Source organism: Canis aureus, chromosome 23 (genome assembly GCF_053574225.1).
Source record: "Canis aureus isolate CA01 chromosome 23, VMU_Caureus_v.1.0, whole genome shotgun sequence".
In the NCBI taxonomy this organism is placed as follows: domain Eukaryota; kingdom Metazoa; phylum Chordata; class Mammalia; order Carnivora; family Canidae; genus Canis; species Canis aureus.
The window spans coordinates 34594735-34622620 of NC_135633.1; the positions used below are offsets into that span (position 1 = coordinate 34594735).

Genomic DNA, 27886 nt, shown 5'->3' on the forward strand with positions numbered 1-27886 from the left:
ATATCCAATGTCAATAGATACCTACAAGATGCTCAGCACCACTAATCCTTATGTTAAGGCAAATCAAAGCCACAATGAGTTATCAACTCACATCTGTGAGAATGGCTATTATCAAAAAGACAAGATAACAAATGTTGGCAAGGACATGGAGAAAGACAGCATTCGTACACTGAAGGAATGTAAATTGTTTCAACTATGGAAACAATATAGAGTTCCTCAAAAAATTGAAAGTGGAGCTTCCACGTGATTCACCAGTTTCATTTCTGGGTGCATACCCAGGGCAAGTGAAAACATTCTCATGTTTGTTGCAGCATTGTTCATAGTAGCCAAGGTATGGAAACAATGTAAGTGCTAATTAATGATGGGTAGATAACAAAATATATTGCATATATAACCAAAGCAATATTATTCAGCCACGAAAGAAGGACCTCCTACCACTTGCAATAACATGAGTGGACCTTGAGCACACTATGCCAAGTAAATAAGTTGGACAGAGATAAAGAATTGCTAGCCTATCTTTCATATCTGTGAAGACTAAAAAAGTCAAACTCAGAAAAACAGAGAGTAAAATTGGTGGTTACGGGGTGGGGGGAAATGGGGATTACACAGATGTTATTTAAGGGTACAAACTTGCAATGGGTAGTCCTAGAAAGAAGTCCTAGAAATCTAATGCACAGTATAGTGAATATAGACACAAAATATTGTATTATTATAATCATCAAATTTGCAAAGAGACTAGAACTCATTTATTGTAACCACTAAAACAAAAAGATGATTATGTAATGTGATAGTGCTGCTAATTATTACTACAATGGGAATCATATTACACTATGTAAATATATCAAATTAACATGTTGTATGTGTTCAATTTACACAATGTTATATGTCACATATATTTCAATTAAAAAGGAATTAATGGGGAAAAATAAATGAATAAAAAGAAAATGACAATATTTCAAGGTGGTAAGCATGCAGAGCAGCCAAAACTGTAGTGTGTGGCTAGTGGGAAAAAAGAGTAGTCCATCACTTGGGAAGAAAATTTGGCAGTTTCTTATAAAAGTAAACAGACATTTACCATATGTACCAGCAATTCCACTCTTACATATTTTTTCCAAATGAAATGGAAGCTGTTCACACAAAAATCGGTGTGTGGATGTTAAAAATACTTTATTTTTAATTGCCAAACTAGAAACATCTCAAATGTCACTGAACTGGGGAATGGATAAACAAACGGTGGTGCAAACTTATAATGGAGTACTACTTGTTAGTAAGAAAAGAATGAACAATGGATATATGCAACAAAATGGATCAAACAATTGTGCAAAAGAAGCCAGATCCGAAATGCAACATTGTATGTGCTTCCATTTTTATTACACCTTTGCAAAGTGAATACTGTAGGGAAAGAAAACATCAATGGTTGTCAGAGTCTGGAGTGAAGGAAGAAGCTGACTGCAAAGGGACACCAGGGAATTTGGGGGTTGATGAAGATATTCCATATCTTGATTGTAATGGTGATTACACAATCAGATATTGTTTTTGAAACTCGGAGAATTTTATAATAAAGAAGATAATTGTTTCTGTACACAAATTATACCTTACTAAAAAATGAGGGGAAAAAAAAAAGCACTGAAATTTTTAAAATGTAAATTATTAACTCAATGCATAAGCTGGGATTGTTTTTCTGAGGGCCCAATACTCATCTCTGAACTCTGAAACAAGAGATATTTCCATTTTCTACTAATATTGCCATTTTCTACTAATCATTTATCACCTAATATGTTGGATCCCACCTCCCATTCAGTTGGCTTCTGGAGACATTGAGGCTGAGCAGTGCTATATGCAAGAAGCCCTGGTATGACACATGTTGAAGCACCACACTCCTGTGTGATCTGGGATGCATGAAGCCTAAGGGGACCAATCAAAGAAAGTATATTGGCACACACGCACAAAATGACTAGTTAGGCAGATTACCCAATCATTTCATTATTCTTAATGATTTAGACCAAGACAGAATGAACTCAAGTACAAAACAATAAACCAGTGTTTGGAAGACAGCTCCTGAGCACACTTCCTGGAACAGGAGGGTAGGCTGCATTAGGTCTGTATGCAGTTCTCCTGGTTTCTTTTCTTGTCCAGGAAGAAACTATTTCAACCCTGAAATAAATAGAGTTTTCCTGGTGAAGATATTAATCTCACCATAGAGTGTTCTGAGATAGAGGGTGGGTTTCCATGTCTGTTTTACTAGCTTTTACTTTCCCTGGTCGGTCAGGTAATAGGGCTGCCCAAGAAACTATACTAAATTTTGTAGTGATTTCCTATTGGAATTGACAGAGAAGATCACAGCAACACAAGATAGAGAGAGGCTTCCCCTTGAGTTTGATTAAATCAAGGATGATAGAAAGAAAAGTGGTATAAAATAGGAGACAGAGTTGGATTTTGAAAGGGATTCCTTGAGGTGCCTGGGTAGCTAAGTGGGTAAGCATCTGCTTTCAGCACAGGTCATGGTCTCAGAGTCCTGGAATTGAGTCCCTCATTGGGCTCCCCTCAGGCAGCCTGCTTCTCTCTGCCTCTCTTTAATAAATAAATAAATAAATCTTTAAAAAAACGAGAGATGCCTTGACTACTATCCTGAAGGATACCAAGCAGTACTCTTTCAGAAGCCCACATTTTCAATAATGGTGGTGGCAGCTAGAGGATCCACAGAGGCAATGAAACATGTGCAGATAATGACAATGCTTGCACATGTAGAATGGAGTTACAATTGCAGCCAGCAACCCAAGAGGAAAAGGTGAGGAAAGTCTGAGAAATTTGGAGGTAGAAAAATTATTTCCTATATCCTTTCCCACATAGGAAGAGGTAAAGTGTGAAACACTGACTATTTAGGATTTGGCCTTGCCAAAGGACACTTATTATGGATTCTATATAGAATTGGAAGTCTATGGAAGCTCTTTGGCCTCACGTACTGCCAGGCAAGGAGGCATGGCACAGAATTGTACTATCATCATTTGACAATTTTCTGGCCTTACCTTCTGCTCTGGCATTCAGTTGTTTGGTGTTCTAACAAGTGATGATCTTTCTCTCCATGTTGACTTGATCTGTTTTACACCATACTGTCTTCATGTTAAATGGGACAAAATAAGTGGTCAGTCACCCTACCAAAAAAAAAAAAAGGACTGCAAAGGAATGCAACTTTCTGAAATTTATCAATTCAATTCTGATGTGGTATTTATTCATTGATTCTTTTCAACAGGAAATCAGTTAATAAATGTTACTACTAGGCCATTAATAGTTATGAAAGGTTGTCATGATTTTTTTTTTGAGTGTGGGATAGAAAACTACTATGGGATAGAAATTTGGTATGTAAATTTATTGAAAATATATTTCTTAAAAATATCCAGAAAGCAGTAAAAATTACTTTCCTCTAAATGAAGTATGTTCTCATTGCTGATATGAAAGCCTAGTGCACTAAAACAAACACTTGAATACTTCCAATTCTCAGTTTCCTTACTGGTATACAAAGAGAAGGAGAGAAAGACACAGAGACAGACAGGAAGGAAGGAAGAAAGAAAGAAAAAGAGAGAAAGAAAAAAGATGGAAAGAAGAGAGCGAGGTAAGGAAAGAAGGAGAGAAGAAAAAAAGAAAGAAAGAAAGAAAGAAAGAAAAGAAAGAAAGAAAGAAAGAAAGAAAGAAAGAAAGAAAGAAAGAAAAAGAAAGAAAGAAAGAAAGAAAAAAGAAAGAAAGAAAGAAAGAAAGAAAGAAGAAAGAAAGAAAGAAAGAAAGAAAGAAAGAAAGAAAAGAAAGAAAGAAAGAAAGAAAGGAAAGAAAGAAAGAAAGGAAAGAAAGAAAGAAAACAAAAAAGAAGAGAGAAGGAAGGAAAAGAGGGGAGGAAAGGAGAGAAGAAAGAAAGACAGGAAGAAAGAAAAAAGAAAAAAATTCCTAATATATATAACAATACTTTATAGAGCCAGAACTGTGAAGTATTTTATACTTTGATCAGAGAATAAATTAGCAATGTGACTAAAAGAGCACATGCTTTCCTGGCCCTAATTTGAATAATCTAAAATATGCTCCTTTGCCCTCTATTTATAATACAAATAATAAAATACTACTAGAAATGTTGCTTTGAATCCAATCAGAAACATGCTTTGTTGCTTAATTTTTTTTTTACACCAAAAGAATCAGTGAAACAGTAACAAATCTGAGAAATCCCTATAAAATATTCTCCAGTACAATCTCCTGATGGATATGTTTCTAAGAGTCCCAGAACAGGGCTAAAATCAATGAATTAAATATTTGCAAAGGATTAAGTTCTACAAATCATGTCCCTTTCAGAACAGCCTTCCTGCCAGACGCTGGTGTCATGGACTGGTGCATGTATTTACTGTTTTTTGACTCACAGTGAGTCTCCTTACACAGAATCAAAGCCATAAAGTGCTTCAGAAAAAGTCTACATTCCATGTCAACTCCTGTTTGAGTACATTCAATGAACTGCTGTTCTGGATACTTTTATATGTATTACCTAATAAAATCTTCATGACACACGTGTGTGGAACTAGCTCATTCATTCATTCTTTCAGTTTTCTGTAATAGTTGGTTAAGCACTACCCTGGGCCCTATGCAAGCTAGTGGATCCAGAGATCACAGTTCTCTTAACTCTTGGGAAATCATACTCTTGACAGGGAGGCAGACGAATAAAAATAGCATCTCAAAGCAGAAAGATAAGACTATAGGAAAGGGAAGCCCACAATTCTGTAAAAGCAAACAGGAGTAACACTCTCCTTAGGTTCAGAAGGACTGAGGGCTGCCAAGGAAGGCTTGCTGAGCTGAGTGATGAGAGATAAGAAATGGTTATTAGGGAGATGGAACAAGAGTATTTGGGAAAGGGGCAGTGGTACAATTACTAAAGTCAAAGAGCCCAAGAATATTTTTTATACTCACTTGAAAGTGAATAATACTACAAACAGTATTTATGTGGAGATAGGTTAATTAACAGCTAATAAATTATATGTTTATACACTATGCCAAAGTATGGGATATTAATTGAAATAGATAATTTTTGCTGTAACTAATCATGAGTTGAGGCTGTTCTTATATAAATATCTCACTTTTACATCTACTCAATTTCTGAGTAGAAAGTGTATTTTTCAACATTCTCCTGATAATGTGCTATCATCCATACTATGTTATTAGTGCTCTCTAGAGAAATAGAACTTATAGGAAATTATATTTGTATATATATATATATATATATATATATATATATATATATTATATAATTGGAGAACCAGGAAAGTTGGTAGTGTCCGAAAGCCTGAGAAACAAGTAGACAATGGTGTGTGTAACTCCCAGTCTGAGGCCAAAGTCCTAAGAACCAGGAGGCCACTAGTCTGAAAGCCTAAAAGCTCTAGTATCCAAGGGAAGGAAAAGATGAATGGCCCAGGTCAACAACAGAGGGGGAATTTGCCCTTCGTTTGCCTTGTTGTTCTAGTTAGACCATCAACAGATTGAGATTGGATGGTGCCTGTCCACAGTGTTGAAGGCAGATCTCTTGACTGTCTATTGAGTCAAATGCTCAGCCTCTTCCAGAAACACCCTCAAAGACAAAACCAGAAATGTTTTACCAGCTACGTAGCCATGTGTTAGATGAGTCAAGTTGACATAAAATTTATGATGACAACTATCTTATTCCTTTCTGCATTCTACAACATCTCTCTCTCAGGGGATATAGTACATATAGCCAAGAGCAAGAACTGTGTGTAAGATTCTCAAAAGAAATTGAAACAGATATGATTTTAAGGGTAAAAAAACCCTAAATTTTTGTTCAAATACATCATTTAAAGGCAGAAATTTTATGTTGCCTTCCCAAATACCTCCTTTACTTTTCTGAGTTCTCTTTTACAGAGAACATATTTTTCCTAGTCTTCCTGATCCAGCAATGTCTATCTATACTTAGAATAGCATTAGAGAGTCACTACATTTATCAACACATGTACACACACACACACACTTTGTCTAGTTTTTCAACTCTGCATGGCATAAAACATGAAATCTGTGCTTTGGACTACATAGCTATAGGTGATGTGGCCCTGACATTTTCTCCAAATTCGGTCAGACTCACTCCTCACTTCCTTCTAGGTGTCCAATTTCTATCTACTCCAGGGCTTTATTTTTCTTTCTTTACATTTCTTTCTTTCTTTACCTTTCTTTCTTCTTTCTTTCTTTCTTTCTTTCTTTCTTTCTTTCTTTCTTTCTTTCTTTTCTTTCTTCTCTTTCTTTCTTTTTTTCTTCTTTCTTTCTTCTTTTTTTTTAATTGGAGTTCAATTTGCTAACATATAGCATAACACCCAGTGCTCATCCCATCAAGTGCAACCCCAGGGCTTTAAATCATGTTTTCTGTTTTTTTTGTTTTTGTTTTTTTAATCTCATAACTGAGCTGATCCTCTAGGTGTTAGCCCACATCCTGGGAGAGGCCTTGCTAATGTCTCCACTCTTCTTTTTTTTTTAAAGATTTTTTTTTTTTTTTTTTTTTTAGAGATTGAGAGAGCATGAGTGGGGAGAGGAGCAGAGGGAGAGAATCTTCAAGCAGACTCCCCACTGAGCGCAGAGTCCAACACAAAGCTCAGTCTCATAACCCATGAGATCATGACCTGAACTGAACCCAAATGTTGAATGCTTAATCGATTGAGCCACCCAGGCACCCTTCATTGCCCCACTCTTAATTACAGTTTTTTCTTATTCTATTTCAAATAATACTCTTTCTTTTTCAGAACTTTATATAGTATTTACTTCTTAGTGGCTTATTATTTTAAATGTATGTGTATCTTGTAAGCTTATTGAGGGCAGAAAGAACAATTTTTAGGCTCACTACTCAGGATAAGCTACATAATTTGTGATTCCCAGGGCAAAATGAAAATCTGGGTCCAAGAGATCATTGCCCATGTTCTCTTTTTGGAGTTTTATGGTTTCAGGTCTCACATTTGGATCCTTAGTCCATGTTTAATTTTTGTGTATGATGTAAGAAGGCATTCTACTTTCATCTTTTTTGCATGTAGCTGTCCAGTTTTCCCAACATCAATTGTTGAAGAGACTGTCTTTTCTCCATCATGTATTCTTGCCTCCTTTGTTAAAGATTGACTGTGTAAGTGAGGCATTATTTCTGGCCTCTCTATTCTATTCCATTGACCTACGTGTCTGGTTTTGTCACTACCGTACTGTTTTGGTTACTATAGCTTTGTTGAATAGCTTGTAGATGGATCTGGGATTGTGATACCTTCAGCTTTATTTTTTTTCCTTAAGATTACTTTAGCTATTCAGGGCTTTTGTGGTTCAATATAACTTATAGGATTATTTGCTCTAGTTCTGTGAAAAAATTTTTTGATATTTTGATAAAAATTGTATTTAATCTTTAGATTACTTTGGGTACTATGGATAGTTTAGCAATATAAATTCTTCCAATAAGCATGTTATATCTTTTCACTTGTTTGTGTCATCCTCAATATCTTTCATAACTGTTTTGTGGTTTTCAGAGTACAAGTCTTTCACCCTCTTCATTAAGTTTATTTTTATGTAAGTTACTCTTTTTGTTAAATTCACAAATGGTATTGTTTTCTTAATTTCTCTTTCTGCTACCTTGTTATTAATTTATAGAAATGCAACACATTTATGTATATGAATTTTGTATCCTGAAACATTACTGAATTCATTTATTAGTTCAACAGTTTTCAGGTGGAGTCTTTAGGGTTTTCAACATATAGTATCATGTCACCTGCAAATAGTGAAAGTTTCACTTCTTCCCTACCCATTTGGATGCCTCATATTTCTTTTTCTTGTCTGATTGCTACAGCTAGGACTCCCTCAGGCAAGGGAAATAAAAGCAAAAGTAAACTATTGAGACTACACCAAAATAAAGTTTTTGCAAGTGAAGGAAACCATCAACAGTCAAAAAAGCAACTTATTGAATGGAAGAATATATTTGCAAATGATATACCTGATTAGGGGTTAATATCCAAAATATGTAAAGAACTCTTACAACTCAACACCAAAAAAACCAAATAATCCAATTAAAAAATGGGAAGGCCTGAATAGACATTTTTCCAAAGAAGACAAACATATGGCCAACAGACACAAGAAAAGATGCTCAATTTCACTAAACATCAGGGAAATGCAAATACAAACCACAATAAAATATCACCTGACACCAGTCAGAATGGCTAGTACCAGAGAGACAAGAAATTAACAGTGCTGGTGAATATGTAAAGAAAAGAGAACTTGGTAAGAATGTAAATTGGTATAACCCCTATGGAAAACAGTATAGAGGCTCTTCCAAAAATTAAAAATAGAAATACCAAATGATCCAGTAATTCCCACTATTGGACATTCACCCACAGAAAACAAGAACACGAATTTGAAAAGATATAGGCACCCTCATGTTAACTGCATCTTTATTTTCAATAGCCAAGATATGGTAGTAACACAAGTATCCACTGATAAATGGAATACAACTCAGCCATAAAAATGAAATCTTCCCATTTACAACAGCATGGATGGCTATAGAAGCTATTGTGCTTACTAATATAATTCAGATGAAAAAAGACAAATACCTTATGATTTCACTTATATGTGGAATTTAAAAATGAAACAAACAGATTATACAAAGAACAAACCAGTAGTTTCCAGAGGGGAGGAGAGTTGCGGGGGGCTGCAAAATAGGTGAAGAGGATTAACAGGTACAAACTTCCAGTTATAAAATAAATATGTCATGGCGATGAAAAGTATAGTATAGGAAATATAGATAAAAGATTGTAATACTGTTGTATGGTAGCAGATGTTAACTATACTATGGTGAGCACTACATAATGTATGTAATTGTCAAATCACTACACTATACATCTGAAACTAATATAATGTATGTTGACTATACTTTAATTAAGAAAAAAGAATTTAAAAAGAACCATGGGTCCATTATTCAAATGTTATTAAGGATTTCAAGATGAGAACAACAGAGCATTGAACCAAGCATGGCAGACTTCTAAGAGCAGGACCCTGAGTTCTGGCACAGTTCACACACATATGAAGCCAGCCCAGTTGTCACTTTATATCCAGTGTATACAATAATACCTGAGAAAGAAGTACTCAATAAACACTTATTTAATATAGTGAATAAATTACTAATAGATGAAAAACAAAAACACATATTTATACAAGTATGTGAATAACTTATAATCCTCCCAAGGAACATGTTCTGAAAAGAATGGAGAGAGAACAAAAAGCACAGTGAACCAATGGGAAAAGAAGATAAAATTGAAGAAGCCAGATGCATAAAAATTCACGTTCAATATTTTGCTTGAGGTCATTTCTCTTCTATTAAAAAAAAATAGAAAAAGTCTCAAAAATTATATATAAATTTGACTCTTTAGGAAGAAAAAAATATAAGATTTTTGAAAAATAAAGTATTCTAGGCAAAGCATGCCTTCATATACTTTATTTCATTTTAACCTCAAAAACTGTGTGAGAGAGATTTTTTTCCTTCCTTACCTATATATTTAAGAAACCTGTAGTTAAGAGAGGTAAGATAATTGACCTAATTTCCCAAAGTGAGTTATTTTGAGAGCTGGTAATAATTTTTGTATCTAGGACAATACTGCCTTTCTTGTGCCTCAGTGAACCCTATACCATGGAGGGCCTTTCTTGAAATTTTCTAGATCCTATTTTGGTATTGGGCAGGGCTAATAATAGAACACTCTGAGCCTAGGATAGATATGGTCTCAGATTTCTCTCTTTGGGATACTCTGACCTTTAATGCCCATCTTTGAGCAATGGTCACCAGCTCTGAGGAGTCAAAATTTATAAAGTCAACATAATGCCCAAGTCTTTTGATTCAGCAATCCCTTTTCTTGAGATGTAACCAAAGGAAATTCAACACCAGAACATAAAACCATTGTAATGTTTTCTATAAATGTAAGGAAAAATATTTTCTATACATTTTCACATTTTCTATAAATGTAAGGGGAAATATTTTATCAAATTTGTTGTCTACCATGCTTGTGCAGGGTTTTTAATATGAATTGACTGATTTAGTGAGAAATTCAGGTGAATGAAAATTACAAAAAGGAAATCAATACATTATAATACAATAAACACTGAAAGAAGAATACTTCCAAAGTGTGGTATAAAGACATCCTACTTTAGAATCAGCTACTTATTAAATATGCCCTATCCAATGGCCTACCCTTGGCCCTTGACCTTTATTGAGTCCCCTGTGTTGTCATAGATTCTCTATCATCAGTCTATTCTGACTGCAGTGTTGCCTCTGGTCTAGAGCAACCAATGAAGAAATGGTGGCTAGGACTCCTTTACTCTGTGCATTCCTTGGCCAGAATGGTCACTTTACATCCTTTGCAGGCTCCAGAACACACATCTATCAGTACTCTGGAAGTGGCTCCACCTATCTTCTCTGCAAAGCCAATTGGCGCTTCCAATCAATCTTCTCTATTGCTTCTCATTTGCCCTGTGAGGAGTATTCTCTCAGATTGCTCTTATGTTTTGTCAAATGTTTCATTAGGACCACTTTTCCTAATCTCTCATAGGAGTCTTGCCTATCTTTCCCACAGGTGTCAGTGTGTGGTAGGCAGGAATGTGGTCAGTATTAAAAAAGAAAGACCATATTCCATATAGGAATCCAGTAAAGGCAGAGTTCAAAAGGAGACACAATTGCAAGGTTTTTTCCTATCTTTAAACTGGGCAGCCACATGCAGAACAATGAAAATGAAGCACTTTATCACACCATACAAAAAAATAAATAAATTGAAAATGGATGAAAGACCTAAATGTGAGACAGGAATCCATAAAATCCTAGAGGAGAACACAGGCAGCAATTTCTTTGACCTTGGCCACAGCAACTTCTTGCTAGACACATCTCTAGAGCTAAGGGAAACAAAAGCAAAAATGAACTATTAGGACTTCATCACAATAAAAAACTTTGTACAGCAAAGGAAACAATCAATGAAACTAAAAGGCAACCTACAGAATGAGAGAAGATATTCCCAAATGACATATCAGATAAAGAGCTAGTATCCAAAATCTATAAATAACTTAATCTCATCCCCCCCCAAATAAAAATCCAGTAAAAAACATGGGCGGAAGACATAAATGGACATTTCTTCAAGAAGACATACACATGGCTAACAGGCACACGAAAAAATGCTCAACATCACTTGGCATCAGGAAAATACAAATCAAAACCACAATGAGATAACACCTCACATGGCTACAATTAACAACTCAGGAAACAACAGATGTTGGCAAAGGTGTGGAGAAAAACAAATGGCACATGCATCCCAATATTTATAGCAGCAATGTCTACAATAGCCAAAATATGGAAAGAGTGCAGATGTTCATCAATAGAGGAATTGATAAAGAAGATATGCATATATATATATACACACACACACACATATATATACAATGGAATATTACTTAGCCATCAAAAAGAATGAAACTGCCACTTTCAATGATGTGGATGGAACTAGAGAGTATTATGCTAAGAAAAATAAGTCAGAGAAAAACAAATACCATATGATTTCACTCATGTGGAATTTAAGAAATAAAACTGATGAACATTGGGAAAGGGAAAGAAAAATAAAAAAAGATAAAAACAGAAAGGGAGGCAAACCATATGACATTATTAACCATAGGGAAAAAAATGAGGGTTGCCGGAGGGGAGGTGAATGGGGGGATGAGGCAATTGGGTGATGGCTTCAAGGACTGCACCAGATGTAATGAGCACTGGGTGTTATATGCAACTGATGAATCACTAAATTCTATCCCTGAAACCGATAATGCACTATATGTTAACTAAATTGAATTTAAATAAAAAAATTAAAATTTAAAAAAATTATATGTATACCATGATCAGAAAACTAATTATTTGTCACATGTACTGCATACTCTGGTTAAGACTTGCCCTTGTGGTCATTATCAATAAAGCTCAGTAGTAACTTTTGAGAGAGTAATTGGATGTCAGTATTCATAGGCATCATTATTTACATTACTGCAAATAATGAATGTGTTGGTTGATGTGATGCAACCAGCATTAAATATGTGAAATTAAGGAATGGAATAGCCAAGTAGGTCTATGTTATTTTAAGTAAAAGAGCCATGGCATTGTGAGTAATGACAGGATTGCTACATTTTTCTTATTGTAGGAGCTATAAAATTAGCCAGGGATAGCATATTTGATAATAAAGAACAGAAAGAGATCATTTGTAGACCTAGACAGGAAAAGATGGTGCCTGGACACTATAGAAATCTTCAAATGAATTGACTGGACAACAAACAAGCATGAGTAGTTCTTCTCTATATAGTTACTATATACTCTTCATTGGTAAATCACTGTATCTCATGTACCCAAGGATTTTGTATTTATTTTTAATTTTTTATTTAAATTCATATTCAGAGTCCAACAGCGAAAAGTTGAAAAGTTTCAGAGCTCCGTCCTTGACACTTCTACTTTTTCAAAAGATGATATTGAGAAATGACTTACAGAATTAAAAACTTTGCTTGCCGGGATCCCTGGGTGGCGCAGCGGTTTGGCGCCTGCCTTTGGCCCAGGGCGCGATCCTGGAGACCCGGGATCGAATCCCACATCGGGCTCCCGGTGCATGGAGCCTGCTTCTCCCTCTGCCTGTGTCTCTGCCTCTCTCTCTCTCTCTGTGACTATCATGAATAAATAAATAAAATCTTTAAAAAAAAAAAAAAAAAAAAAAACTTTGCTTGCCTTCAGAAGTAAAAGGTAGAAGCATAGAAAGAGTGGCTTAACTTCACTAGTCTTTCCAAAATAGAAAAAGAAAAGCACAAATTAATACCTACCTTTAAAGAACTGGAAATCTAGCATTTAATTTGCATCTCCATCTTCCTCATCCCCAACATTTGCTCAAACTCCAATTCCAGATTGTTAGATTCCACTCACCAGTGAGTCTCAACTCCTCTCATTTCTCTCTTTAGTAACATCCAAGGTCAGGCTGCCAGTCCTCACTTGGTGCACCTGGTGACTGCTACAGCCTGGTAAATCATCTTCTACTTTACTATCATTCTTCACAGATCCTGTCTCCATAAAACAATGAAAATTATTGCTCCCAAATGTGAATCTGCATATGTTGACATCTTGCTTAAAATATCTTTGCCTCGGGCAGCCCTGGTGGCGCAGCGGTTTAGTGCCTGCCTTTGGTCCAGGGCGTGATCCTGGAGACCCAGGATCGAGTCCCACATCGGGCTCCCTGCATGGAGCCTGCTTCTCCCTCTGCCTGTGTCTCTGCCTCTTTCTCTCTCTCTCTCTGTCTCTCTCTGTATGTGTCTCTTAAAAGAAAAAAAAAATCTTTGCCTCTTGTCCTTCAAATGAAATCCCAACCCTTCACCATGGCCTTTCTTGATCAGACCTACCATTTCATCCAGCATTCTCTCTTACTATTCACTCAAGTAACCTCAACCAAATAGAAATGCTTCCATTTAAAAAAAAAATTTAAATGTAATTAGCCAGCATATGGTAGATGATTAGTTTCAGATGTAGAGTTCAATAATTCATCAGTTGCATATAACACCCAGTGCTCATCACATCAAATGCCCTCCTTAATGCCCATCACCCAGTTACCCCATCCTCCCACCCACCTCCCCATTGACAACCCTCAGTTTGTTTCCTGTAGTTAAGAGTTTCTTATAGTTTTTCTCCCTCTCTGATGACTTTCATTCTTCCAGACAGAGCAGACCATTTCTTCTCTTAAATTTTGTGGAAGTTGTTCTTTGGACCAACTGCACCCTCACACTCTGCCTAGACAATTTTCTCCCTGTTCTTCAGGCATCAGCTCACCCTTTACTTCATGTAAGACTTTGCTCAGGACTAACGAGATGCATGCCATGCTTGTAATAGTATCCTTTTCACACTTTATAACTACTACTTTAGTACCAATATTCTTCATTAGATTAAAAATGTTATGAAAGAAGAAACCATTCTGTCTTATTTGTCTAGTCTAGTACCCAACATTTTGAGTGTTAAATAAATATCCATTAGATGAACACATGAAGGAACAAGTAGTAGAATTCTTACTTGATATCCTAATTATAGCCTTGTGGGTGTTGTGAACAATGTTCAATTTGAAATCTATTGTAACTTGCTCATTTATTTTAATTGATTTTAATTCCAGAATTAAACTACCCAAAGCAAAACAAACAAACCAAAAAAAGTCTACAGTTTATTAAGTCAAGGAGAAACAAAAGACACTGCCATTCTGTACTCTTTGTCTATTTCTTTTTTTAGTTTTTTTTTTTTTGATTAAGTAAACATTTCAAGGTCCAACACCCCTATTACAGATAACTGTCTGTGTCAAAGTAAAATTGGAGAATGTAAGGAGGCCAATTATATGGAGATGCTGCTGCTGACCAGCCAGTGGGATAAATCTGAAAGGAGTTTGATATAAGCTATATGAGAAAACAGAAACTGAAAAACTGACTTAAAATGATTCAAAGTAAACAGAATGCAAAGCTTTTTGCTTTAGGAATTCTTCCCCTTTGGATGTTGCCTAAAATAATTATTCAACAGTGTAGTAAAGAAGAAGATTTCCTACTCACTGTAATATTATCTATAAATGTAAGGGAAGTATTTTATCGATTTCACTGTCCACTGTCCAATTTCACTGTTGGACTCTGAATATGAGTTGACTTTATGGAATAAGACATTCAAATGACTAGGAATCATGGAATAAAATCCATGTTATAATGAACACTAAAATAATAGTGCTTTCTAAAGTTTCCTGTGCAGACCTTTATATCAAAAGCATCTGCTTATTAAATATACAGACTAATGGGCCTCAATTCAGAACTACTGAAAAAGAAATTGTGGAGATGAAGGGTCCAGAAATTATTTTTTCTTAATATACACAATATTTTTCTTAATGTGTAATTTTTGTAGAGAAATACTTGAAACTATTTTATTTTATTTTATTTTTTATTTTTTATTTTTTTTATTTATTTACTTATGATATTCACAGAGAGAGAGAGAGGCAGAGACACAGGCAGAGGGAGAAGCAGGCTCCATGCACCGGGAGCCTGATATGGGATTCGATCCCGGGTCTCCAGGATCGCGCCCTGGGCCAAAGGCAGGCGCCAAACCGCTGCGCCACCCAGGGATCCCTTGAAACTATTTTAGAATAACATGAAAAAATACCGCAGAAATTTTATTAACTAAAATAAAAACCTTTGGTTCTGGTCTTCACAGACTCATGAATTAATCATCCTTATCTCTTTTGAGTCTGACCTGGAGTAAATTTACACTAAAATATTCTGAAATTTGGAACTAAAATACATGGATTTTAAACAAGACTGAATCTCTTATGGTTAAATGTGATCTTAAAGTGTTTACTTAATCTCTGAGCCCCAAGCAATGCAAGTACAAAATAAATGATATAAGCTCACCTCATCTGTCAGAAGATGATAATACAAGAAATGTATAGCTAGTAATAGAATGGAAGAACCATAGAATGGAAGAACCAATGTAAGTCAGTTGGACTTGTGCTTAGTAGTAGGTTTGTTATTTAATAGCTATGTCAACTTGGACAAATAGTTCAACATTTTTCATTCTCTGTATCGAATAGGTCGAATAACAGTTCACTGGTAAACCTATCTGAGTAACTGTATGAGATGATTTGAGTAAAGGTGTTTGGTAAATGTAAGTTATCAACTCTCTAAAAATAAAAGTAATTTCTTTATTTTAAGCCAGGCATACATAAGATTCAAGACAGAAAACTAGGGGCACATGGGTAGCTCAGCAGGTTACCTGATTGCCTTTGGTCCAGTCATGATCCCTGAGGTCTGGGAATCAGCTCCACACTGGGCTCAGTGGTTAGGGGGCAGTCTGCCTCTCCCTCTCCTTCTTCATGCTATCTCTCTCTCAAATTAAATAAATAAATAAATAAATAAATAAATAAATCTTTAAAAAAGAGAACAGAAAACTAGAAACTTACACTATTCAGTTTACACTAAGGATGTAATACTTTTCGATTATATTACATTGGGCATTCATTCTAATGCTCTATCTTCCAAATTTTAAAATCTTTAAGTGACCTCTATTTTTTCTCTGATACATACTTGTTTTCAAATTATTTTATATACATCTTTGCCCTTTGTAAAGCCTGTATCATGCCTTTCTTTACAAAAAGTATGCCATTAAAAAAAAAACCTTTCACAGATTTTTTTCTAAATGATAAACTGCTTTAAACTACTTTACATAGAGAAAAGCTGTATTCTAATTTGAAAATTATATGATAAACAGGAAGAATTCAATACCTGGAGCCATACACTCCAAAAAATAATTGTGAATCTCCATTGATCTAAATCAAAATGGTAGATAATATGGATAAAATACCACCTGTTGCACTTGTCTCCCTTTAAGTTCTTGGTTTGTATACTGCTCAGGTGAAGCCTACATAAAATCTAAATCACACAAATAGTAAAAGGTTCATTACAAAACTCTTCAGTTATGCCCATAATTCTTAAATGAACCATAAAATGAAAGGCCTTACCTTCTCAAGGTGGTCCATGAGAACCCACCAAAAACAGAAAGACCACCTTATATTTAGAAGGCACTCTGAAATATTCCCTAGAAATTCAGAATGCCCAGAGAGGAAACAAAATTTGCCCAAGATCCAACAAATATGTTTACTAATACATAGTTTTGTCTCTGTGTGTTCTAGTCTTTCAATGAATTCATTTAATAGAACTTTATTCAGTGTCCACATATGTATCATGGAGCAAGACAGAGTCCCTATTATAGAACTTACATTCTAGTGGACTAATTAGTATGCATTGAAAAGTGCTTTAAAGAAGATACATAGAGTATCATCATAGGGAGTAAACGGGATAGGAGGGGTAATATCTCAGGAAAAAACCTCTTGAAAAAAGGTGTGTTTGAGCTAAAGTTCAAACTTTGAGAAGGAACTGCATATGTAAGGATCTCTTTTCTAGAGAAAAGACCATCCCAGGCTTCAGTGAACTCAAGTGTAAGGGGTCTAAGGCAGGGACACAATGGAGACTAATGTGAACAAGAAGGGGTGCCAGATGGCATCAGAAAATTATCACCGCTTAAAATAAAATAGGGACATACCCCCAAAACATTGTGGGTTTGGTTCCAGACTACCACAATAAAGTAAATATAACAATGCTAGTCAAACGATTTTTTTTGGTTTCTCAGTACATATAAAAGTTACATTTACACTATACTGTAGTCTATTAAGTGTGAAGTAGCATTATAACTAAAGGTTGTATAAATCTTAATTAATAAAAAATTTATTGCCAAAAAAGTTAACCATCAGCAGCTCTCAGTGAATCATAATCTTTTTGATGGTGAGGGGTCTTGACTCAATGCTGATGGCTGCTCACTGATAAGGATCATGGTTGATGAAGGTTAGGGTGGCTGTGGTAACTTCTTTTTAAGAAGGAAACTAAAGTAAAGTTTGCTGCATTTATTGACACTTCCTTTCAAGAATGAGTTCTCTGTAGCATGCTATGCTATTTGATAGCATTTCATCCATGGTAGAACTTCTTTCAAAATTGCAGTCATTCCTCTCAAACCCTGCCGTTGTTTTATCAACTAAGTTTAGATAATATAAATCATTTGCATCATTTCAACAAAATTCATAGTACATTCAACAGGAGCAGTTTCCATCTCAAGAAACAAATTCTTTTGCTCATCCATAAGATGAAACTCCTCATCTCTTTAAGTTTTATAATGAGATTACAGAAATTCAGTCACATCTTCAGGGCCCACTTTTAATTGTAGTTCTCTTGCTATTTCTACCATATCTGTAGTTTTTTCCTCTACTGAAGTCTTGAACCCCCAAAGTTATACATGAGGATTGAATCTATTTATTACAAATTCACATTCATGTTGATATTTTGAGCTTTTCCCATGAATCACAAACGTCCTTACTGGTGTCTAGAGTGGTGAACCCTTTGTAGAAGGTTTTCTATTGACTTTGCCTAGACCTACCAGAAGAATGACTATCTATGGCAGCTATAGCCTTCAAAATGTAATTCCCAAGTGATAAAATTTGAAAGTCAAAATTATTTCCTGATCCACAGGCAGCAGAATGGGTGTTGTGTTAGCACCCATGAAAACATCTATCTCATTGTGTATCTCAAACAGAGCTCTTGGGTGATGAGGTGTATTGTCAATGAACAGTAATATTTTGAAATATTTTTTTCTGATTAGTAGGTTTCAACTGTGGGCTTAAAGTATATAGTAAACCACATTGTAAGTGGATGTGCTATCAACCAAGTTTTGTTGTTCCACTTATAGAGCACAGGTAGAGTAGATTTAGCATAATTCTTAAATGCCCTAGGATTTCTGAAATGGTAAAAATCCACTGGCTTCAACTTAAAACCATCAGGGGCATTAGCCCTTAACAAGAGAGTCAGCCTATGCTTTGAAGCTGTGAAGCCAGTCACTGACTTCTCTTCTCTAGCTATGAAAGTCCTAGATGGCATCTTCTTCCAAAATAAGACTGTTTCATCAACATTGAAAATATTTTGTTGGGTGTAGCAACCTTCATTACTTAAGCTAGCTAGATCTTCTGAATAACTTTCTGAAGCTTCTATGTCAATACTTACTGCTTCACCTTGCACTTTGATGTTACAGAGATGTTTTTTCTCCTTAAACCTCATGAACGAATCTACACTGGTTTCAAACTTTTCTTCTGCAGTTTCTTTGCCTTTCTCAGCCTTCATGGAATTTAAGAAAGTTGGGGCCTTGGTCTGGATTAAATTTAGGTTTAAGGAAATATTGCGGCTAGTTTGATCTGCTATCCAAACCACTCAAACATTTTCTGTATCAGGAATAAGGCTGTTTCATTTTCTCATCATTAATGTATTCACTGGAGTAGTGCTTTTAATGTTGTCCAAGAACCTTTCCTTTGAAAACCACAATCTACTTGTTTGGTACAAGATGCCTTGCTTTTAGTCTCTTTTGTCTTTTGACATGCATTCCTTACTTAATCATTTTTACTTTTTGATTTAAAGTGAGAAATGTAACCACAAAAGACCACCAATAGCCAGAGCAATCTTGAAAAAGAAAAGCAAAGCTGGAGGGATCACAACTCCAGACTTCAATCTATATCACAAAGTTGTAGTCATCAAGACAGTATGATGCTGGCACAAAAACTGGCACATAGATCAATGGAACAGGATAGAAAACCCAGAAATAGATCCACAACTCTAAGGTCAATTGATCTTTGACAAAGCAGGAAAGAATATCCAACAGTCTCTTCAACAAATGGTGTTGGGGAAACTGGACAGCAGCATGCAAAAGAAATAAATTGGACCACTCTATTACACCAAATACAAAAATAAATTCAAAATGGATGAATGACCTAAATGTGGGACAGGAATCTACCAAAACCCTCTAAAAGAGTACAAGCAGTAACCTCTTTGACATTGGCCATAGCAATTTCTTACTAGATATGTCTCCTAAGGTAAGGAAAATAAAAGGAAAAGTAAGCTACTGGGACTTCATCAAGACAAAAAGCTTCTGCACAGCAAAGGAAACAATCGACAAAACCAAAATGCAACCTTCAGAATGAGAGAAGATATTTGCAAATGACACACCTGTTAAAGTGTGAGTATCCAAAATCTGTAAAGAACTTACCAAACTCAATACACCCAAAAACCGAATAATCCAGTTAGGAATGGGCAGAAGATATGAACAGATTTTTTTTTTTCCAAAGAAGACATATGGATGCCTAACAGACACAAGAAAAGATATTCATTAAAACATCACCCATAATCAGGGAAATACAAATCAAAACTATAATGAGATATTACCTCACACTTGTCAGAATGGCTAAAATTAGCAACACAGGAAACAACAGGTGTTGGCAAGGATGCAGAGAAAGGGGAGCCCTCTTATACTGTTGGTGGGAATACAAACTGGTGCAGCGACCCTGGAAAATAGTATAGGGGTTCCTCAAAAAGTTAAAAATAGAAATACTCTATGATTCAGCAATTGCACTACTAGGTATTTACCCAAAAGATACAAAAGTACTGATTCAAAGGGGCACATGCACCTCAATGTTTATAGCAGCATTATCAATAATAGCCAAATTATGGAAAGAGCCCAATGGTTCATTGACTGATGAATGGATGTGTACGTACACACACACACACACACACACACAGAGGAATATTATTCAGCCATAAAAAAGAACAGATTCTTCTGTATCTCTCTCAAGTAAATAAATAAATCTTTAAAAAGAGGGGGGCACCTGGGTGGAACACTTGGTTAAGCATTCAACTCTTAGTTTCAAGTCAGGTCATGATCTCAGAGTCATGGGATTAAGCTCTGCATCAGGCTCATTGCCCAGCTTGTAGTCTGCTCAAGATTCTCTCTCCCTCTGCTCCTCCCCCACAGGGAACCTGCTTCTCCCTCCTGTCTGTGTCTCTGCCCTTCTCTCTGTATCTCTCATGAATAAGTAAATAAATTTAAAAAAAAGAAAGAAAGAAGAGAAAGGCAAATACCATATAATTTCACTTATGTGGAATTTAAGAAATATAGCATATGGACATGAGGAAAAAGAGAGAGGCAAACCATTAAAAAGACTTTTAACTATAGAGAACAAACAGGTTTGCTCAAGGGGAGGTAGTCCGGGGGATGAGTTCAATGGGTGATGGAAATTAAAAAGAGCACTTGAGATGAGCACTGGGTGTTGTATATAAGTGATGAATCACCAAAGCCTACATCTGAAACTAATATTACTCTGCATGTTAACTAACTAGAATTTAAATAAAAACTTGGAAGAAAAATAAAGCGAGACATATATATGACTCTTTCTTTCACTGAAACATTTAGATGCCATTGTAGGGTTATTAATTGGTCTAATTTCAACATTATTATGTTTCAGGGAATAGGGAGCCTTGAACAGAGGGGAGAAATAAGGGATAATGGCCAATTGGCAGAGCGGCCTGAATACATACATTTATCAATTAAGTTCACTGTCCTATTTGGGCATGGTTCATGCTCCCCCAAACAATTACAATAGTAACATCAAAGATCACTGGCCACAAAACTCCATAACAAATATAATAATGAAAAGTTTTGAGATTTTACAAGGATTACCAAGGTGTGACATGGAGATCCTAAATGAACAAATGGTGTGGGAGAAATGTGCCAATAGCTTGCTTGATGCAGAGTGGCCACAAACCTTCAATTTGTGAAAAAAACATAATATTGGTAAAGAGCAATAGAGTAAAGAAAAATAAAACAAGGTTATAAAAAAACTATCAGTTGTTATTGGTGGCAATGCAAAACCATACAACACATTGGAAGACAATTTGGTAGTTTCTTACAAAATAAAATATAACCTTGCTATGCAATTCAGCAATCACCCTACTTGACATTTACTTGAAAGAATTGAAAACATGTCTATACAAAAACCTGCCCATGCATGTTTACGGCAGCCTTTTTCATAATTGTCAAAACCTGGAAGCAATCAAGATGTTCCTCAGTGGGTGAATGGATAAATTAACTATGGTAGTAGAAGGAATATTATTCAGTGCTAAAAAGAAATGAGCCAGCAACCCATGAAAAGATATACAAGAAATTTAAATGCATATTACAAAGTGAAAAAAGTCAAACTATGGGATTTAGGTGATTATGATGTGTCAGTGTGAGTTGATCTACTATAACAATGTCCATTCTGGTGGGAGATGTTGATAATCAGGGAGGTTGTGTTTGTTGTGGGGCAGGAAAAAGAGTGATATCAGTGTATATAAAAGAACTTACTGTAGTTTTTTCTCAATTTTGGGAGGGAGGCTAAAACTATTCTAAAAATAGTCTATTGGAAGTTTAAAAATTATCAAACACTCTGTTTGATAAGCCTTACCTTATCACCTTCTCTTGGAGTGATGTGATTGGGCTAAATAACACAGCTAGGAGGACATACATCCGAAATCAGAGCTAAAGTCCTATGACTTTTGAAACACTTTTCTTACTACACACAAAAAAAAATTCATGACAAAAAAATTATATATTTCCTTTCCTATCCTGAGGAAAATCCCTATTTCCTATGGAACTATTCAAAATACAATTAGTAATATATTATTAACTTAACAGTCTGTTGTTACAGAAACATGAGAGATCTGGGAGATTGTTAATTTTTTTAAGTGGACAAAGAGACTATGGAGAAGACATAAAACTCCATCTATTTTCTCATAATCAAAAAAGGGTTTACATTTCCTATGCTGCTTTGTAGTTAAGTGGGACCATGTGACCAAATACCAGCCAATGAAATGTAGGAGGAAGTGACATATATTACTGACTATGGTCCTTAAAACCTGTTTGTGATTCTCCAGTTCACTAGATAATGTTATATATAATCAACATTTAATTCAGTGGAAGACTCTGAATCCCTAGGTAGATTAACAAACTCATTACAGAGAAGGTACCTGGGACTATAACTCACCATAAGGAAAGCCACTCACCAAACTCCTCATTAGGCTACTATATGAATGAGTTTTAAACCTAATGGGTTAAAGCATGGAGATTTGAGGTTAGTCTAAATACAAGAACCTTGTATTTAACTAGTCTAACTACAAGATTTGTAAGGTAATCATATGTGTTGCTGACTTCAAATTCAAAGATATTGATATTGATCCTCTGCTGGATGGTAAACCATCCATTTTATTTTGTACTTTAATCCTTAAAATATCTAAAGTGGCAAAGAAACTTCTTTACATGGATCATGGCTCCTTGCTTACAACTGTGCTTTCACATAAATAATACATAAAATTGAATAAAATGTAATTTTATATCCAATTAAATATCCAAGAAATTTGCCCAAGTCAATGGCCCTACAAGGCTATACATGTGTAAAATAAGAACAGAGACCTGGTATTTAGTTTCTACATGCCTTGACTTTGGATGAATTAGAAACTTCACTGGGTGAAGTTGGACAAAAATGTCTATAAAGATACTATTAGCTCTAAAACAAATATGATACAAATCCAAGGATTCTTTCTTCTGCTCTGAAAACCTTCATCTCCTTAAGTTTGTCAATACTTCTAAAAATATTTTGCATTCAAATTGTAAAGCACTATAAGTACCTATTATTTCCATCCTGTATATGAGCCAAATCATTTTGCCTCTTCAGGTCACGGTTAATTCATTATCATGGTATATGCGGAAGGATCTGACTTTCTCAACCAGCTTCTCCTGAGATTTATTACAGGAGGTATTTTTAAGAATGAATCCCTTAACATCTGTCTAAAATTAGTACATATGATCATTAGCAGTCATTATATCTAATCAGCATCTAATCCTCATTAAAATAATACATTAATTAGCTGAAAAGGGAGTAAAAACCCAATAATGTTAAATGTTCATTTTCTCTGAATAAGCTTTCAGCAGCAGAAAGTTTACAGCCTTTTGAAACACGGCTCTAAAAGAATGTGGCCTGTCAATTTTAATCCTGCCCTGAGCTTTCCATTAGTAACCTTTACCTTCCACAATAAATGGGTACACTGAGTCCCAAGGAAACCATAATTACACTGTATCTACCCAGCTATTAATGTGTAGAATTAAATAGCATTAAACTGTCTGTCCTAGGCCAAGCAAATTAATATTTTATAAACAATAAAATTTAATTATTTCAGCCCTTAACAGCAGTATTTATGCCTTATAGTGAAAGAAGGAAAAGAAAACAAACAAACAAAAAAGAAAACAAAAGAAAAAAAAGAAAAGGGGGGGGGTAGAGGGAAGAGGGAAAGAGGAGGGAAGAAAGGAAAGAGAAAGGAAGGAAGAGAGAATGAATGAAGGTCAGAATCAAACACACTGACACTGTTATGAACACAGATTAACATACAATCTCCTAAACATGCTAGGTGTTAGGTTTTTTTAATCAATTATAAAGCCTCTTAAAACTTTAAAATTACATTGGCTGACCATTGGCTTTGAATGATGGTACAGAGTCATTATAAACACAAAATATTGGAATCATACTACTGCATGTTAAGCATCTTCTCCATGTGAGATACTATAGAAATACTATATTCAACAATCCTATGAGGTGACATTAGGATTGGAATCTAAGATCCAATTAATACCCTCTAAATTAAGTCCAGATGTAGAAAAGACTCCATTATTGCTGTCCTGTGGGTATAGTTCCTCTTCCAGAGACCTTGAGCTAAAAAACGACAGGTTACATGCTAAAAAACATGATCAGCTCAATGGAACAGAATAGAAAACCCAGAAATAAACCCACTACTATATGGCCAATTAATCTTTGACAAAGCAGGAAAGAATATTCAATGGAAAAAAGTCTTTTCAACAAATGGTGTTGGGAAAACTGTACAACAACATGCAAAAGAAACTGGCCCATTTTCTTATACCACACACAAAAATAAACTCAAAATGGATGAAACCATAAAAATACCTGCAACCATAAAAATCCTAGAGGAGAAAGGCAGTAATTTTTTTGGCATCAGCCATAGCAACTATTTTCTAGATATGTCTCTTAAGGCAAGTGAACCAAAAGCAAAAATAAACTATTGGGACAACATCAAAATAAGAAGCTCCTGAACATACTCTCCTTTACCAGAAAAAATGTCCCATGATTGCTACTTCATAGCTTTCTCACCTACTTCATTCATTCACAAATAGAAAATTGAGAGTTCAAAAACCTTGCAATTTGAACTATCATGGTATTTTTTACTCTGAGCAAATACAACACTCAAACTATTTGTGGGTTTTCTATCAGGTTATATTCTACTTAATTAAACAAAAGCCAAGCCTATAATATTTTGTGAGACAAACCTCTCTCTCTAGATTTACTCATAGTTATTTGGGGATTAGGCTTCTGAGACTATGCTCTTAGAATCTTTATAAGCCCTTTGATTTCACTGAGATAATATCCTAAGTATCATCTTAAAAAATTCAGTCTTACAGATGCCCTTGATTTGATCTTTACCCTGAGAATATTTCATATGCAAAAGGATGTGAAAACTGCAGAAAAAATATAACAGAAACTAGAGAAGCCATTTTTCTGTTAGATTTAAGCATAAAATAAGCTGAGATATCCTGATTACTGAATGAAAAAAACAATGAATCTGGAACTGAGAAATTCTCTAAGAGAGAGGATTAATTATTCAGATTATACAAGATATGCAAAGTTACCTTATGTGATCAACGAGAACAATTTTTATATATCATTAAGGATAAGCAGACCTTGACTTGAGTTATAGAATTTGTAGAAATGACTAAGTTAGTTTGTCATTTATAAAAAATTACTTGGCAGAGTAATAAGTACTTTCCATTAGAAGGACTCCTTTAAAGGCAATAGACTAAGAGAATGTTATACTTTGTGATTTGAGAACATAGAGAAGACAATCCTATACCTACCTCCTCTGCATACACTCTAATACATGTTTCCTCTTTCTGATTAAATATTTAATTGTTTTATCAAGGATCTAAGTAATCTGGTTAAATTTAAGTAACAAAGCATAAAATATAATGCAAAACATAATACTGGGATGAGTGGTGGTCTAGCAAAGAGGGGAACCACATTTTTTTTTTTCACAAAATGAGGTTTGATCCTTGAGTCTCAAGTTATGGCCTGTGTACCAGAAGCATCAGTATCACCTTGATGCTTGTCAAAAAGATAGAAAATCAGGCTTAAACTTTGACCTACTGAATCAGATCTTGCATTTTAACATGCTAGGTGATTAATGCATGTTAAAATTTGAGGGGATCCCTTGGTGGCTCAGCGGTTTAGCGCCTGCCTTCGGCCTGGGGCCTGATCCTGGAGTCCTGGGATCGAGTCCCACATCAGGTGTTCCCTGCATGGAGCCTGCTTCTCTCTCTGCCTGTGTCTCTGCCTCTCTCTCTCTCTCTCTCTCTGTCTCTCATGAATAAATAAATAAAATCTTTAAAAAAATTGAGAGACACTGTCCTGGACATTGAAACTGATGACACAAGGTAACTAATACGTAACACCTGTTGCAAAGGAATTCAATGTTCTAAGAAGATAATATACAGGTAAACCAATGATTAATTTACTCTGATTGTGGAAGGATAAATATTAGTTCTTCTCTTGAACCCAGATGGAAGTAAGGTGAGAGAAAGAGGGAAAGTATTGAAATGTCATTCATGCTGTCACAGTACTTATTAGCTAGTGGCAGACACAGTGATAAAGAGAAAGGCCATAGACACAAATATATGGATAAGAGACAAACAGCTGCAGAACCATCTGGCTATTTCCATTAATAAGTGAAGAGGTAGGTTTGGCTTTTGAGAGCATATTTATGAATAAAAAATCTTAACAAACCAATGACAAGAATTTACTGAGCACCTTCAACTGACCCTAAAATGTATGAGAAAAAAATATTCACTTTTTAAAATCTATTGAGTTTTACTATTGTGTCATATGCAGTAACTGCTGACAGATAAGGCACATGGGTGGAGATAGAATACTAAGAATCCTGAAACAAAAAGATGACATTCCAGAGTTTACTTCACAAAAGAAGAAGTGTATAACATGGCCAGAAAAAGATAGAATGTACTCTCACAGAGACTCTACTCACCAATAGTTTAAAAGTATCGGCTCTTCCTAGAGAAGAAAAGGGGGGCTCATTTCAGAACCTACCATGTATCTTATATTTTGTTTTATGATACATGCATAATGAGTTATATCCATTTCTTCATTTGGTGGAGGAGGAGCATAAAAATACTCCTAGTATGTCCACTGATTATCTTCATAAAACCCTAATTTGGGAATTTTTCCAAGTTTGATTTATAAGGATATACTGAATGAGCCCTTCCTTAGTATTAGAGGTAATATTCTGGTATACGGAGAGAAGATCGGTTATATAGTCCCTCTGAAAAATAGGAATTTAACCAGAACTGTCTCATGTTATTCCAGAACTGTCCGAATTGTCTGGAGAGTCTTCTTTCTATTGTGTCTGAATGTGATAGTACATAGTAGTACATAGTAGTGATGTTGGGACAGGAGCAGGCGTGTTGGAAATCAAGAAAATTGGAGATGAGTACTTTACATTCATCACTGAGTGCAAAGACCCCAAGGCATGTACCATTCTCCGGGGAGCCAGCAAAGAGGTTCTCTCGGAAGTGGAATGTAACCTCCAGGATGCCATGCAGGTGTGCCACAATGTCCTCTTGGACCCCCAGCTGGTTCCAGGAGGTGGGGCCTCTGAAATGGCTGTGGCCCATGCCTTGACAGAAAAATCCAAGGCCATGACTGGTGTGGAACAGTGGCCGTACAGGGCTGTTGCCCAGGCCTTTGAGGTCATCCCTCGCACCCTAATCCAGAACTGTGGGGCCAGCACCATTCGTCTGCTTACCTCCCTTCGGGCCAAGCACACTCAGGAGAACTGTGAGACATGGGGTGTAAACGGTGAGACAGGTACCTTGGTAGACATGAAAGAACTGGGCATCTGGGAACCACTGGCTGTAAAGCTGCAGACATACAAGACAGCAGTAGAGACGGCAGTTCTCCTGCTGCGGATTGATGACACTGTCTCAGGCCACAAAAAGAAGGGTGACGACCAGAGCCGGCAAGGCGGGACTCCTGACGCTGGCCAGGAGTGAGTGAAGGGCAAGGTGACCTCAACGCACAGAGCCGGCAGAGGCTTCCTCTTCCCTGAGCCAGACTGCCAGGGACACTGTGGACGTCTCTGTTTGGAAGGGATCAGGTTGAGGGGCAGCCCTGGCCTCTTCCTGGCATAGCTCAGTTTGCAAAAGGCGCTGACATATAATTCTTCTCTATTGTAAGCTTTCCATTTAATGTAGTTTGCTTCCATTGATTAAATCTAAGTCATTTGAAAAAAAAAAAAAAAA

At 35.7% G+C, this 27886-nt stretch overlaps 1 pseudogene; it reads left to right on the top strand.

The window, feature by feature from the left end:
- Window positions 1-2675: 2675 nt before the first annotated feature.
- Window positions 2676-27886, top strand: LOC144295190 (T-complex protein 1 subunit gamma pseudogene; annotated as a pseudogene).